Source organism: Cyprinodon variegatus, unplaced genomic scaffold (assembly GCF_000732505.1).
Source record: "Cyprinodon variegatus isolate N-32 unplaced genomic scaffold, C_variegatus-1.0 Scaffold317, whole genome shotgun sequence".
Taxonomy (NCBI): Eukaryota; Metazoa; Chordata; class Actinopteri; order Cyprinodontiformes; family Cyprinodontidae; genus Cyprinodon; species Cyprinodon variegatus.
This window is the reverse complement of record NW_015150770.1, coordinates 499,213-511,573: the sequence shown is the minus strand read 5'-3', so window position 1 is coordinate 511,573 and position 12,361 is coordinate 499,213. Positions and strand designations below refer to the sequence as shown.

The window sequence follows — 12,361 nt, the reverse complement described above, 5'->3', positions numbered from 1 at the left end:
TGTGTGTGTGTGTGTGTGTGTGTGTGTGTGTGTGTGTGTGTGTGTGTGTGTGTGTGCATCCCCTCCAAGCCTCTGTAACGTATGGGAAGGTGGTTCTGCTGCAGTACAGCAAAGACTGGCTGCAGCTTCACTGCAGTAAACACACACACACACCTGTGTAGTTCCAGGTAGCTGAAGGGCATTAAATCTGCTGCATTACACTATGAAGCTCTGGGTGTTGGTTCAAAGAGGCATTTTGATGCCTTCCTTTTTTATTTATCCAAAAGCTGAATATTAGTTATAGCTGCGAAAAGGAGGGATGGATGAGTGGAAACTAAAGGTCAGGATGCATCCGATCTGTAGAAAGAACCAGGAGAGTTTCTGCCCCACATAGTAAATTGGTCAAGCTTGTCTAAAATCAAATGCACGCTCAATGTTTGCATGACCCAAGATGACAACATTCAAATTTAGGAGAGAAAGTTTCTTTTTTTATATTTTGGACCTGGCAGAGAGAAGGACTCAAACAGCAGCTGTTCAGCTAACATCAGGGATCCTGATTTAATTAAAGATCAGTGATGATGGTGGTATAGGCAAAAAATAAAATCTTAAGTTTGGTAAAACTAGACTATTGTGGGAAGGAGGATTTGGAACCAGCTGCAGAGGAGGCAGAGCAGACGGGCTCACCCTCACATTAAGTCGACTGCAGCCAACTAGGAGCCAGGATATAAAAGCATAAAATTAAAGTTGTTTCTTACATAAACTGCAGCTTTTTCCTTACATGGGATTTTTCTTTTTTTTCCAGATTAAAATCAACTAAAAAGCCATGTTTAATTTTCTGTGGTTTCCAGTCGACTTGGGCCCCTAAATGGGAAGCTACTGGATCTGCAACATCAGTAACCTGCTATTTTCAGTGGGAAAGAGGCTTCAGTTATAGTAATGTTTGCTCGGCTCTGTTTCAAAATCATGCCCTTTATGACATCATGTGGGGTTATAACCTGCCAACCCTTCTAAACTATTGTTAAGCTCATCATTTAAATAGTTTTATTTTCAAATGTAGCATAATATGAGACCTTTACCTAAATCTGCCAAAATGTCTGATGTGACTGCCGAGGGGAAAAAAAAAAAAAAAAAAACTGTTCTGAAATTCATTTTTTAAAGACACATTAAAACTGGTCCAGTGTTAATAACTGGAAATAAGAGTCTGCGATCGGGACGTGTTTAAGGTGGAATCGCCGGAGTGGTTTCTGCAGCAACACCTCGTAAATCTGTTGTTAATTTTGACCATCCAGATTTGTACAAAGGTTTGTTTTAAAAAGGATTTCAAACCAGAAGTCCTTCTGATTCATGCAGATATTAAATAAGGTTCATTTCATGTTTTCATGGTGTTGTTTATTGACAGTGTTCCTCCCTGCTTCCACACAGAGCTCCTCTTGTTTTTGTTCTCTGACAGAAAAAAAAGCTCCAATCGCAGCTCTTGTGGAAATGTCAGCTTCGTAATGAGAGGGAGGGGGGTGACAGGAGGTCATGACCCTCATTATACCCCCTGACAGATGGCGTAACACCACGCTGAGTGTGTGTGTGTGTGTGTTGTTAGCATGGATGAGCTTTCACATGAAAAAAGATGAGGTGGGGACACAGAGGAGACCCTCCGGCATGGAGGAAACACTCAGAAAGCTTCACCTGGAGGGTTTTTATTTCATTATTCAAGTTTGGTTCAACCGGGGAAGATTTTGAGAAAGAAAATTGAATATTTCTTCACAACATTCTGATTTATGGGAATTAGTAAAATTGTCAAATTTTGATTTAAAAAAACAAACACAACAACTTGCTTTTATTTATTTATTTTTTTACCAGTGTCTGTCATCAGCCGTCCCCATCTTATGGTTATCTTCTCTGTTAAAAACCGAAGCTCATCGCTGTCTCTCTCTCTCTGTCTTCCAGTCCTCTGCTCCTTAGAGACCGAAACATGAGCACTGGGGCGGGTAATGGGGGTGGGACAGAGGCAGACACATGAAACAGAGTCAAGTTTTCACAGTTGACCCGATGATGGGGGGTTAGGACATATGTCCCGGGTCATCCATGGATGGGATAGATCTCTGTTCACACTGAAGGAGCATCACTGATCCTACGATGTGAGGAAAAGTCTCTTTACCTTTAAGCCCTGCAGCCCGTAGAATAACATAGATTGAGATCTAATGTGTATTTTCTGATTCAGGTGTAGCAAAGGAGAAGAAAACATGCTGATAATGTTTCTATCTTTGTTTCTGGATGAAAGCTGAAAGATAGCAAAAGGTTTCGTTGCTAAACAATAAGTATCCTGCTTGTTGGTGTTTCTGTCACCTTGTAACAGCCTGGTTTATAAAAGAAGCAGCTAAAAATAAAAACAGTTTCAAAATGCTATTCATGTACAATTGTTAAATCTTCATTTATAAATACAGATTCAGTAATTGATGCCCCTAAAATGATCCATACTTGTAAATTAAGGGTTTATTATTTTCTGTCTGATGGGAAGTAAAAGCATAATCTCTGAAATTATATCAATAATCAGAGGAAACTAATCTTTATTACAACTGAAGCAATCAACTACTTCTAATATTGGCCCAGAATGCATGAATTTCTTTATCCTGACCTTAATGTTGTTGGTATTTTGGGATAAGAACAGGCTCTGACCTTAAAAGGCCTTCTTACCATCACCCTAATCTGTCTGTTTTTTTTAGCATTATTTTCTTCAGTATTTTTTTTTATTGTCATTACACTGTCATAAATACTGAGCAACTAAATTTACTCTCTTTATTTCACCCATGCCCTTGGGGAGCAGTGGGCTGCCATTGTAGGGCACCCAGGGAGCGGCAGTCTGTGGGAGTGGGGCTTGAACTCTGAACCTCCTACAGTCAGTTGATTTAAGCGCTTGCTTAAAACCAAAATATATTAAAAACTTTGGGCTTAACAGTAGTTGGGTGCCTTGTTGCAGAGAATGGCTCCTGTATTTCATGTTTTAGTGATGATGCATGATGTTGATGCATAGCTTGCGAAGGATTTTTTTGTTTTTTATAAAATCCTGCAGCTCAAAGCCCCATATTAGTGATGCCATACATACTGTAAATATTCGCTGCCGAGTGCGTTTTGAAGTAATGTAATTTCTGGATCTCCTGTTTATATCTGTAAATAGTTTATCTGTATTAAAGGTTTACTCACCTCTGCATACTAAGTGCTTATAGTGGTTGATGTTGTTTAGCTTTTGGCCACAGTTTCTGTTTCATCTGTCTGTAATCATCAAGTGATATTACTAAGAAAACAAAAGTCAGCAACAATAGACATTAGAGCTGCAACTAATGATTATTTAGCAAATCGATTAATCTGTCGATTGTTTTTCAATTAATCAATTAATAATCGCATAGTGAAAGGTTCCTTATTGAAGATTTTTTACAAAATTAAACCAGATTAAAATGAAACTTTTCCACTTGAGGAGTTCTGGATAGAGCACATTGTCACAGTTTTTTTATTTTTATCTTTTTATCTTAAATTCAATTCAGTTTATTTATATAGAGCCAATTCACAACATGTCATCTCAAGTTATTTTACAGTTCAACCGGATCATCAGTCAAATTGATGCAAAATGTTTCTATATGTTTACAATCTTGATATAATTCCTGCTCTGGGTGGCTCTGTCAGCTGAAGGCATATTTTACAGTCTCTATACTCCAGTTAACGATTAATTGGTTGTCAATTATTTCATTAATCTGTTAATCACAATTAATCTGATTGTTTCAGCCCTAATAGATATGAGAGCAACTTAATAGAAGCATATTGTTTCTATTAGCTTGATTATATTGGGGACGTTAGATGTACTCGTATATATTCTTACATCAGTTTCTCGGCTGATATTGGTCCACATTTTGATGTCCGATTCTAACATCCCTACAGGTGTTAACGCAGTAGAAAATAACTCTGTTACACTGCAGCAGCAGTACAGTTTACATCCACAACGCCAATTAACATGCAAACCAACTGAATATTGAAGAAAGAGTCTTCATTTACATCACAAGACTTTCCACAAAATGTGCCTCATTTTCCTGCTTTATCATGGAAACTGAACGTGTTCTGTGTATCCTCCAAACTTAGACCACATGTAAGCATCAAGCTTTATTCATTTGATTAAAGCTCATTCAAAGCTGTGAGCGTGTAAAGTCATGCCTCCACATAGAGGTCGTTTTCAGACATCCTCTTGATTTTACATGTCATTTAATTAAATCAATCTAATGAGTATAAAGAGCTTGATGAGGAGTTTAGAGAACATGCAGCAATTAGACAGTTGGTCTACTAAGGAAAAGTTTGGTCACATTTAGAATACAAACTTCTAAAAGTACTTTAAGTATCAAATTATTATGTACTTTTCAATAAATGATCAGTGTTTTTAATTCAGAGTAATTTCCATGTGAATGTGCTTTACTGGAGGCATCCATGTTTGTCAAAGAACACTACTGCCACCTACTGGTTTGTGACGTCACGGTGCGGTATCGGCTGTTGATCAAGTCCCAGTGCTCTATCTGGTGTTTTTCACAATTATCCATGATGGTGACGAACAGCGCACTATGTGAAGCAGACAGATGACGTGTTTTTTTTTTTTTCTCTCTGGCCAGAAGTTTGATGGCAAATCCTTCCTCTTCAAGTTGGCGATCCAACAACGAACCCGCCGGAAAGGGGAAATAACTCTTTTTTTTTTTTTTACTTTTACCAAATGTATTCCAACATCCAATTGGGCATTGTCAGTTTCACTGTAGCTCTGGTAAATTTCAATGGTGAAGTCCTCTGGAAATCTTTAATAATTGATTGCAGATGTGTCTAGTAGTTCCCATTGATTTAGCTTGTAAAGCGGGGAGAATGGCGCTAGGCTTACCGCACCGTGACGTCACTGCTGGAAGATGGCAGGGGTTAGGAATTTCGGCAAAAATGTCCGTTCCTGAACTCGGTGAACGCAAGAAAAAATATCTTTATTTTTTTAATGATTAACATTAAATTAATTAATTCACCATGAACGTATTAGTTTTAGGTATAAATAATGAAAAATTGGTTATTCCGTGCTGATCCTTTAAGGAAAATGTATTCGGGTAAAAAGTGTTTAATATCTAATCCATCAGACCAGAGGTATTTTAATTAATGTAAGGTTTAATCAATTATTATAAAACCTAAAATCAAAGTGCTGGTGAAGATTCTCGATCATCCTGGTTGTAGTCATTCTCAAAAAAAGTTTAAAAACGTTCCACTGGACTTTGTTTCCAAGTTTGAAGACCTTTTGCTTCCCATTCAGGAAGATGGGAAGCAACTGGAATTGAAAAAGCTACCTGGGAAGCGAAATGTCTTCAAACTTGGAAACAAAGTCCAGTGGGTTGTTTTTTAAATTTCTTATATGATATGATTTTTATAATGAAGAAAAATCAAAGATATTTTAACATTTTTAAAAGTCAAAGCACATGTCCTTTATTAGGTGTTTGTTTCATGGAGCTTTTGTGTCTGTAAGCTAATTGTGTTCAGCTTCACTGCAGGACAAAAATGTCTCTCCGGGTAAAAAAAATAAAACTGTTTTCCGCTTTGGGTGATAAAATTATTTTACAAATTAAAGCGAACCTTGAAAGGGTTGACTTATGAGGATCTCTGAATTCACCAATCAAAATGAATCATGGACCAATTAAACATCTAATCATTTTACTAAATAATGAAAAATTGTTTTGAAAATAATTTAGACCAGAATGACAGTACATTTTTTGTGTTTTTATGTGAGTTATGTGTTTTATGTGGTCACTGTGTTTGAATCATATGTGCACAGCAGCTGAGCTAATTGATTCACAGGTGCTGAAACAACCAAACATTTCCCAGTGCTGCTTGTTCTCCTCTCAGTGGCTGTGCTGGTTGTGTCGGGGATGAGGCTCTGCTGTGGGGGAGGTTTGCTGGAGCAGGTCAGTCGAATCCTCTGGACCCTCTGAGGAGGAACCTGGCTAAAAATAAAAGGCAGAGAGCCTTGGATGCTTCTTCAGCTCTGGCCTCCTGCCAGCCGAGTTCATCACACGCAAACACAGGGATGCAGACAAAGACAGCGCTGCGAGCAAATCTGGAAGTAGAGAGGCAGGTGGGCGGAGCGCAGAAGTGGATGGAGAGAAAGAGTGAGAGGGGGAGAAGCAAATGTGGCGGCGGATAAATAAAAGCCTGCGAGGGGGGAGGGGATGGAGAGGAAAGAAGGGATGGAGGAGGGGGATAAAGCACGGAGCTTCCAGGGAAAATAAAGGAAACAAGCAGGAGCAAACGTGAGGAGGTAGATGTAGAAAGGAGGGATGTCTCCATAAAGGCATGGCTGATAGGGAAGAGGAGAAGCTCGGAAGTTCAGGATGAGTTGCTTGAATCCTGGCAACGGTCCAACTCCCCAGCATCATCCAGCCAATGATGTCATCAGTTATAATTGGTCAATATTGCTCATTACGGTTTGATTGGCGCTGTGGCACAGCCAATTAGACGACAGGATGTGACAAAAGAGCAGAGCGGCACGTTGTTCATGTCCTGTCAGCGCCGCTGGAGGAACCTGCTGAAAGGCTCCACAGCTGGAGCTGCGAGTGGAAAATAACGGCAGCATTCATCAGACGGTGGAACAATGTTCACAGCATCGCTGCAAAGGTCAATGCAGCAACCTGAAGGATTCTTCTACCAAAACCAATACCATTTTACCATGTTTAAAATCTACAGGTTTCTGTTTGCACTTTGGTCTGAGGATTAAACCTGCATGTAGTTAAAAATCTGCAGATTATTTAAACCATCTGAGGGAAACAAAAGCAACTCAGTGACCTAAACTCACGTTGATCACACTGAGCCTCTTTCTGCTGTGCTGGTTCGTGTTTATCTCAGCACTTATTGTCTTTATTGCGTCTTATCCTCAATAAAAATGTGTTTATGGTGGATAAATGGGTGACTCTGATTAACACCATGTTCCACATGTCTTCTGTTAAACCTGTTCACTCATCATCTGGAAGAAACCAGAGGAGTTTTCAGCTTTTATCGAACAGCTTGGTCTGACTTTCAGAGATTTCATCGATCAGAAACACATTTCAGCAAAAACATAAAACTGAACTATTTGTATATGAGGCTGAATGTCTTATTGTTAAATGTTTGCTCCAAGTTAATATCCAATATTAATACTTTCTCTTCACATTTGTGTCCAACTATAAATAGTTTTGCTTTTTGTCTTGAATCATTTTTTATGTTTTAAAACATTGTCATAGGTGTTTTTTTTTTTTTTTTTACCTTCATTTGAAGCAGTGAATCATTTTGACGAACTTGTACAATTTTTGCTGAAGATTTGGTTCCTTTTCACATAGAAAACTCAAATTGAACCAGAGCCTGTGAAACCAGTGAGCCTTAAACAATGCTTAGATACAGAAAACATACATTACATTAAGGCTACCTTCACACTGCCGCCTGAGCTGACCCCAATCTTTTCATGACAGTCTGAACAACACAGATCCCCTTTTTTCAAATGTGACCCAGCCCACCCGGTTAAATGGTTCTTAATCTGATATGAATCTGATCTTTTCATGATTTGTTGCAGGTCGCATTCATTAGACCACGAATGAATGCGACCTGAAAGTTTTTTGATACTGAACAAAGCTAACCATTCTAGGGCCCTATAATTTCCGCGATCACAGAATCGCGGACGGAATCGCAGAATTGGCAAATTAACTTGGAATCTACTGTAAATGCGAAATTTCTACATTTGAAATGAAATTCTGTTTTTGTGTGGGAGAAGAACGTACGTCGGGGGGAAATGCACACCGGGGGACGCAAATCTGGACAACACAACCCCTCCCACTCCTTTTCATTTCCGCTCCCATCAAAACATTGAAAAAATGGCTCTCCACAGCTCCGCTGTCGGCGAAAAATTTGAGAAGCACGACACTAAGCCCCAAGTACAGAGCTGAGCAGTTCCCTCGTGACTTTTACGTGTCAGGTGAACTATTGTTTTGCAAGTTTTGACAACATTCTATTGTTTGGAAGCACAAAAATACATACATCAAACGGAAAAAACAGAATTTTTGGAAATTTAAACGGAAAAAATGGAATTTGGGAAAAAATTTAACAAATGTTTGCGTTGTTAAAGTTGTGGCTCCTGTAGTAAAAGAAATGAAAGATCGCTAGATGCGCTCCAGCACTACCATCCATGTTTACTTCTGTAAACACAGAGCACGCTACTTGTGACATCACTCTATCCTCTACTGCGCATGTGGGACACCTGAGCTGTATGAATGCAGCTCACACAGGAGATAAAATAGAAGTTGCATATATTTAATAAATGTGAAAGATTGTGCAATAGAATTGGATTTCAGAGAAAATATCGGAATTTAGCATCAAGGCCCGAAGTGTGAAGGTAGCCTTAAGGTCAGATTATACTTCTGCAACCGCACACATCAAATGTTGCTTGGGTCTGGTTACAAACCAGTTTTGCTGGTTTGCTTCTGCACCGTCGGTCTGGAATTTCTAGGGATGCACAGCAGTTTCACGACAAAGCGCAAAGGGGGAGCCTCTTCGAGAACTTCGATGATGCCGGCGGGAGTGTTTATCTTCCAAAACAGTTGGCAAAAAGAGCAATTAACCTTGTTTTTTTTTTAAATTGCGTGCCCCGGCACCGAACCAATGCTGGAAAGGCATACCAAGGACCAATCGCATTCTGCTTGAGCTGCACGGGTTTGCGACCGTCCGATGCGTAATCAAGTTTTTTTTTCAGCTGCGCAACGACGATTGCAGGACCTATGTGCAGGGGCGTGGTCACGCACAGAGACAGATTTGACGGTTGCAGAGACTATGCGTCAGAAGCATAAATTGACCTTTAGACAGGTGGACCTCTTGGCTGTCATAGACACTTTGACCACTTTAATATTAGAAATAAATAACTTTTTTATTTATCCTAGAAAGGTTTCTATGATTTAATACATTTTAAATGTTTTATTCCAGAGAAATTAGCTGTTGGCCCATTTTTATATAAATAATTACAATTTATATCTTATATGTTGTCACATAATAATACCTATATGTGTGAAACCTTTGTAATATTGAAAATATGAGCAACCTTAGTTCATGGATGGACTGAATAAATTAAACTGTAGCTGCTGGTGTGAACGCACCAGTGGAGTCTCAGTGATGAACGGTAAACGCTTTGGCTAACTGATGCTTGTTGGTTTTGTTAGCTGTAATTGAGTTAAAGTAATGGTGCCTGATGACTGGATGGCAGCGATTATTTAAAGAGACCCTTGAATGTTCACTGGTGTGTTTGCTGCCCATCTGTCATCAGACTCTGTGCGTCTCTGCCAGCTGCTGCGTTTCTTCTTTACACCCCTCATACTGTCAGCCTGAGCAGCTTCCTGCTCTTTAATACCAGGTCAGCACTAGTAAGGCTGAATGTTTCGCTGCGACTAAAAGACACATAAAAGATGAAATCTGGGATTATTGGATACATCTCCTCAGTGGTTCCAAGCAGCTTTAATTATTATGGCTACTGTCTGAGAGGTCAGGCTGTTTCTGGTTATAGGTTGACTTGAATGCCTGTAGATTTTATGTCTTTTTAATACAATTGGTTCAACTTATAGTCATAGGGAAGTCATATTTAAATTTCAAATCATTCTGGCTTAAACATGTATATAAATGTAGTCTTTATCAGACCATATTGTCCCAAAAGTTAGAAAATTCCTATTTTTAAATCTTGTCTTAAAATCTGTGTTTTTTTTTCATTAAGGCCAGTTAGTTCTACGTCAGCCTGAACACCAAAATTCGGCCAATCATATGTCAACAGTCATCTGCCAATCCATTTTTTTTTGGTCATAGCATCTTGATTCATGTGTCGCAGCTAATATACGCAACGGTTGAAACCAGAATCCTTTCCTTTCCCATTGAGTTGCGTCCCAGTGTTCACGGGGATGGACGTCTGTGTCTTCGGCAGGCGTAGAGCTAACAGAACTGGCAGCGTTGCGAGGCAAGGGCTCAAACATGTACGGCTGGAGGCCTTCTACACCAAACCAAGCTTCTGCCGCCCTGGCGTCCTCTTCCACAACATCTTCGTCCCCGCTTTCCTCCTCTAAATAAAAAATGGATGACGGAGGAGACTCATCCACGACCTCCGACACTAAACTCTCCTCCTCTTGCATGTTTCCGCTGTCCATAGCGTTCCTTGACAGCGTCGTTTCTAAGTCACCAATTTACTGCTACTTGGTCCCATTATATAAACGATCCTCGATAAACAACCAATCAAATCACTTTATTCACTCGTGTAAAGTCGTGAACCACTCGGGAGAATTCGGAAATACAATATTTGGAACAGCCGCTACAACTTTAATGTTTGTACCCTTAAAAAAGATCCAATAAGAGCTAAATTAATTAGAGGGATATTATATGTTGATAGTTTTTCTGTCATTTACTAACTAGGTAGTTTTTTAAAACAGTTTTTAGGTTACACTTCTATTTACATATTTTAAAGTCAGTAAGAGGTGATGTGAAGGGAACAGATCTTGGACAAGAACAATGGTTAAGATTTCATATTCCTTCAAATAAATTTAAAATCAAATTACATTTTTGAGAAAGAATTTAGAAAGTTTTTTTAATCAGCTGAGGTTAAGGATTTCCTACTGTCTTGAATGGATTATTTTCTGTTTAGATCATTTTCGTTTAATTTAGAATAATCCTGAAAGAGTTTAAATTATCAGATTTAAGCCATATCTTAAAAATAAAAATCTGAATTTCCTAAATATTAAAATATTTCCTGCTTTGATTTTTTCTCCATAATAATCTTTATCTTTAACGCTGGATTTAAGGCTTAAACTAATTACAGGTATTCTTATGTGATGTTGATAATGGAAATGGTTTTGATATCAGACAAAAAAAAAAAAGTAAATAAAATACTTGACTGTATCTAGAATCTCTGATATTAGAAATGATCCGCTTCAGTTTAAAGTTTGATCTCTGAATTAAAATTACTTGATCAATCATTTTGTAACATCCCAAACCACAAAATAATTATTGTTGCAGATATCAAATCAGGTCAATATCGGTATCAGTTAATGCTCTAAGCTGTAGTATTGGAAATTAGTTGGAAAGGAAAAGTTGTATAATTAATTAGAAGTAGGTGTTATTTCTAAATTTTTGGTCCCTGATCTCTCAGATTAACCTCTGATCTGAAGGACGTAGACTAGATATTAGATAAATTGATTATTTTTAAACATAAAGTTTTATGATCACAAACAGTCTCTTAAGACATTTGATTTTATTGTTTGATTTACCAATAATTCACTTTTAGAAATGTAAAAAAAGTAAAACTCCATCTTTTCCAGATAGAGTCAAATTATCTGGGGGTTTTTTCGTTCACATAATAAAACCATCCTAGATAATCCTGAAATAATTTGCTACATTATTGAATATTTCAAACCAGGAAGTGGAGTACCCAGAAGGTTTAAACTGAGATAAAGATGTTAAAGTAAAACCAAGATTGTTCCTCCTGCTGTGATTCCTGAGAAACGTCATCCTCCAGTTCAAGCGGCGCTTCTATTCATTTCAAAGCAGAAGTAGGATATTTATGGGAGAGAGGTGAAAGATTTATGATGCATCATTAAAATGAAGGAGGGGACCTCAGGCAGAGACTGGCATGAAGGACCGGGACGAGACAAAGCAGAAGCTTTTAGATGTCTGTGTGGGGGGGCTGCTGCTGCAGGATTTAGGCTCATAGTTTTTCACCAACACTTTGTGCTGAGCAAAGACGCTGGGTAAGAAAGCGACATGATGGAGAGGATTAGATGGGTAAAGAGACAGCGAGTTAAAAACGGAGGCTTTTTTTTTGCGGTTTCGTAGATTCATCAGAGCCGGATCGCGGCGAGAAGGCGATGGATGGGACGGAGAGGCGGCGGTAAGATCTGAGGGATGAGAGCCGTCGGCCTCGTCGGCGGTGAGCCTCTGTCATTCCTGTCAGGCTGATGAAGGACTCAGCCTCCAGGAGAGTGAAGAGGACCACCCAGAAACCAGAGCTCAGATTTGTCACCCAGCTACAAATATGAAACGCCTGGGAGGTAACTAAGCTGGAGTTTGACACGGTGGCGGACCCCAGGCCCTTATATCCGATGTGGATCTGAATGGCTGCTCCTCTCACTTCTTTTTGTCCGTTTTATGATTTTACAGCCTTTTATGACATTGGAACAGTTGCGGATGCAGGTTTGTTCAGTCTAAAGAGAGAACATTAAGGCTCCTCCAGAAAAAAAAAAAAAGATTTCTAGTTCTAATCAGAACTAAAGCTTTCATAGAAATGTAGAACTTGGAGAGGAATAAATTGGGACACGCCCACATTTATTCAATTCAATTCAATTCA

At 38.9% G+C, this 12,361-nt stretch overlaps 1 protein-coding gene across 6 annotated transcripts in view; it reads left to right on the top strand.

The window, feature by feature from the left end:
• The window catches only part of LOC107090945 (serine/threonine-protein kinase BRSK2-like), a 149,457-nt gene that overhangs the window by 15,280 nt on the left and 121,816 nt on the right, over positions 1-12,361 (top strand). The window contains exon 1 of one of the 6 annotated variants that reach the window (XM_015384602.1): positions 2,047-2,111. The exons of the other annotated variants lie outside the window; for them this stretch is intronic. The gene's annotated coding sequence lies outside the window, so the exon portion shown is untranslated. Of the gene's footprint in view, positions 1-2,046; positions 2,112-12,361 lie in introns of those variants that run through there. 6 annotated transcript variants of the gene reach the window in all.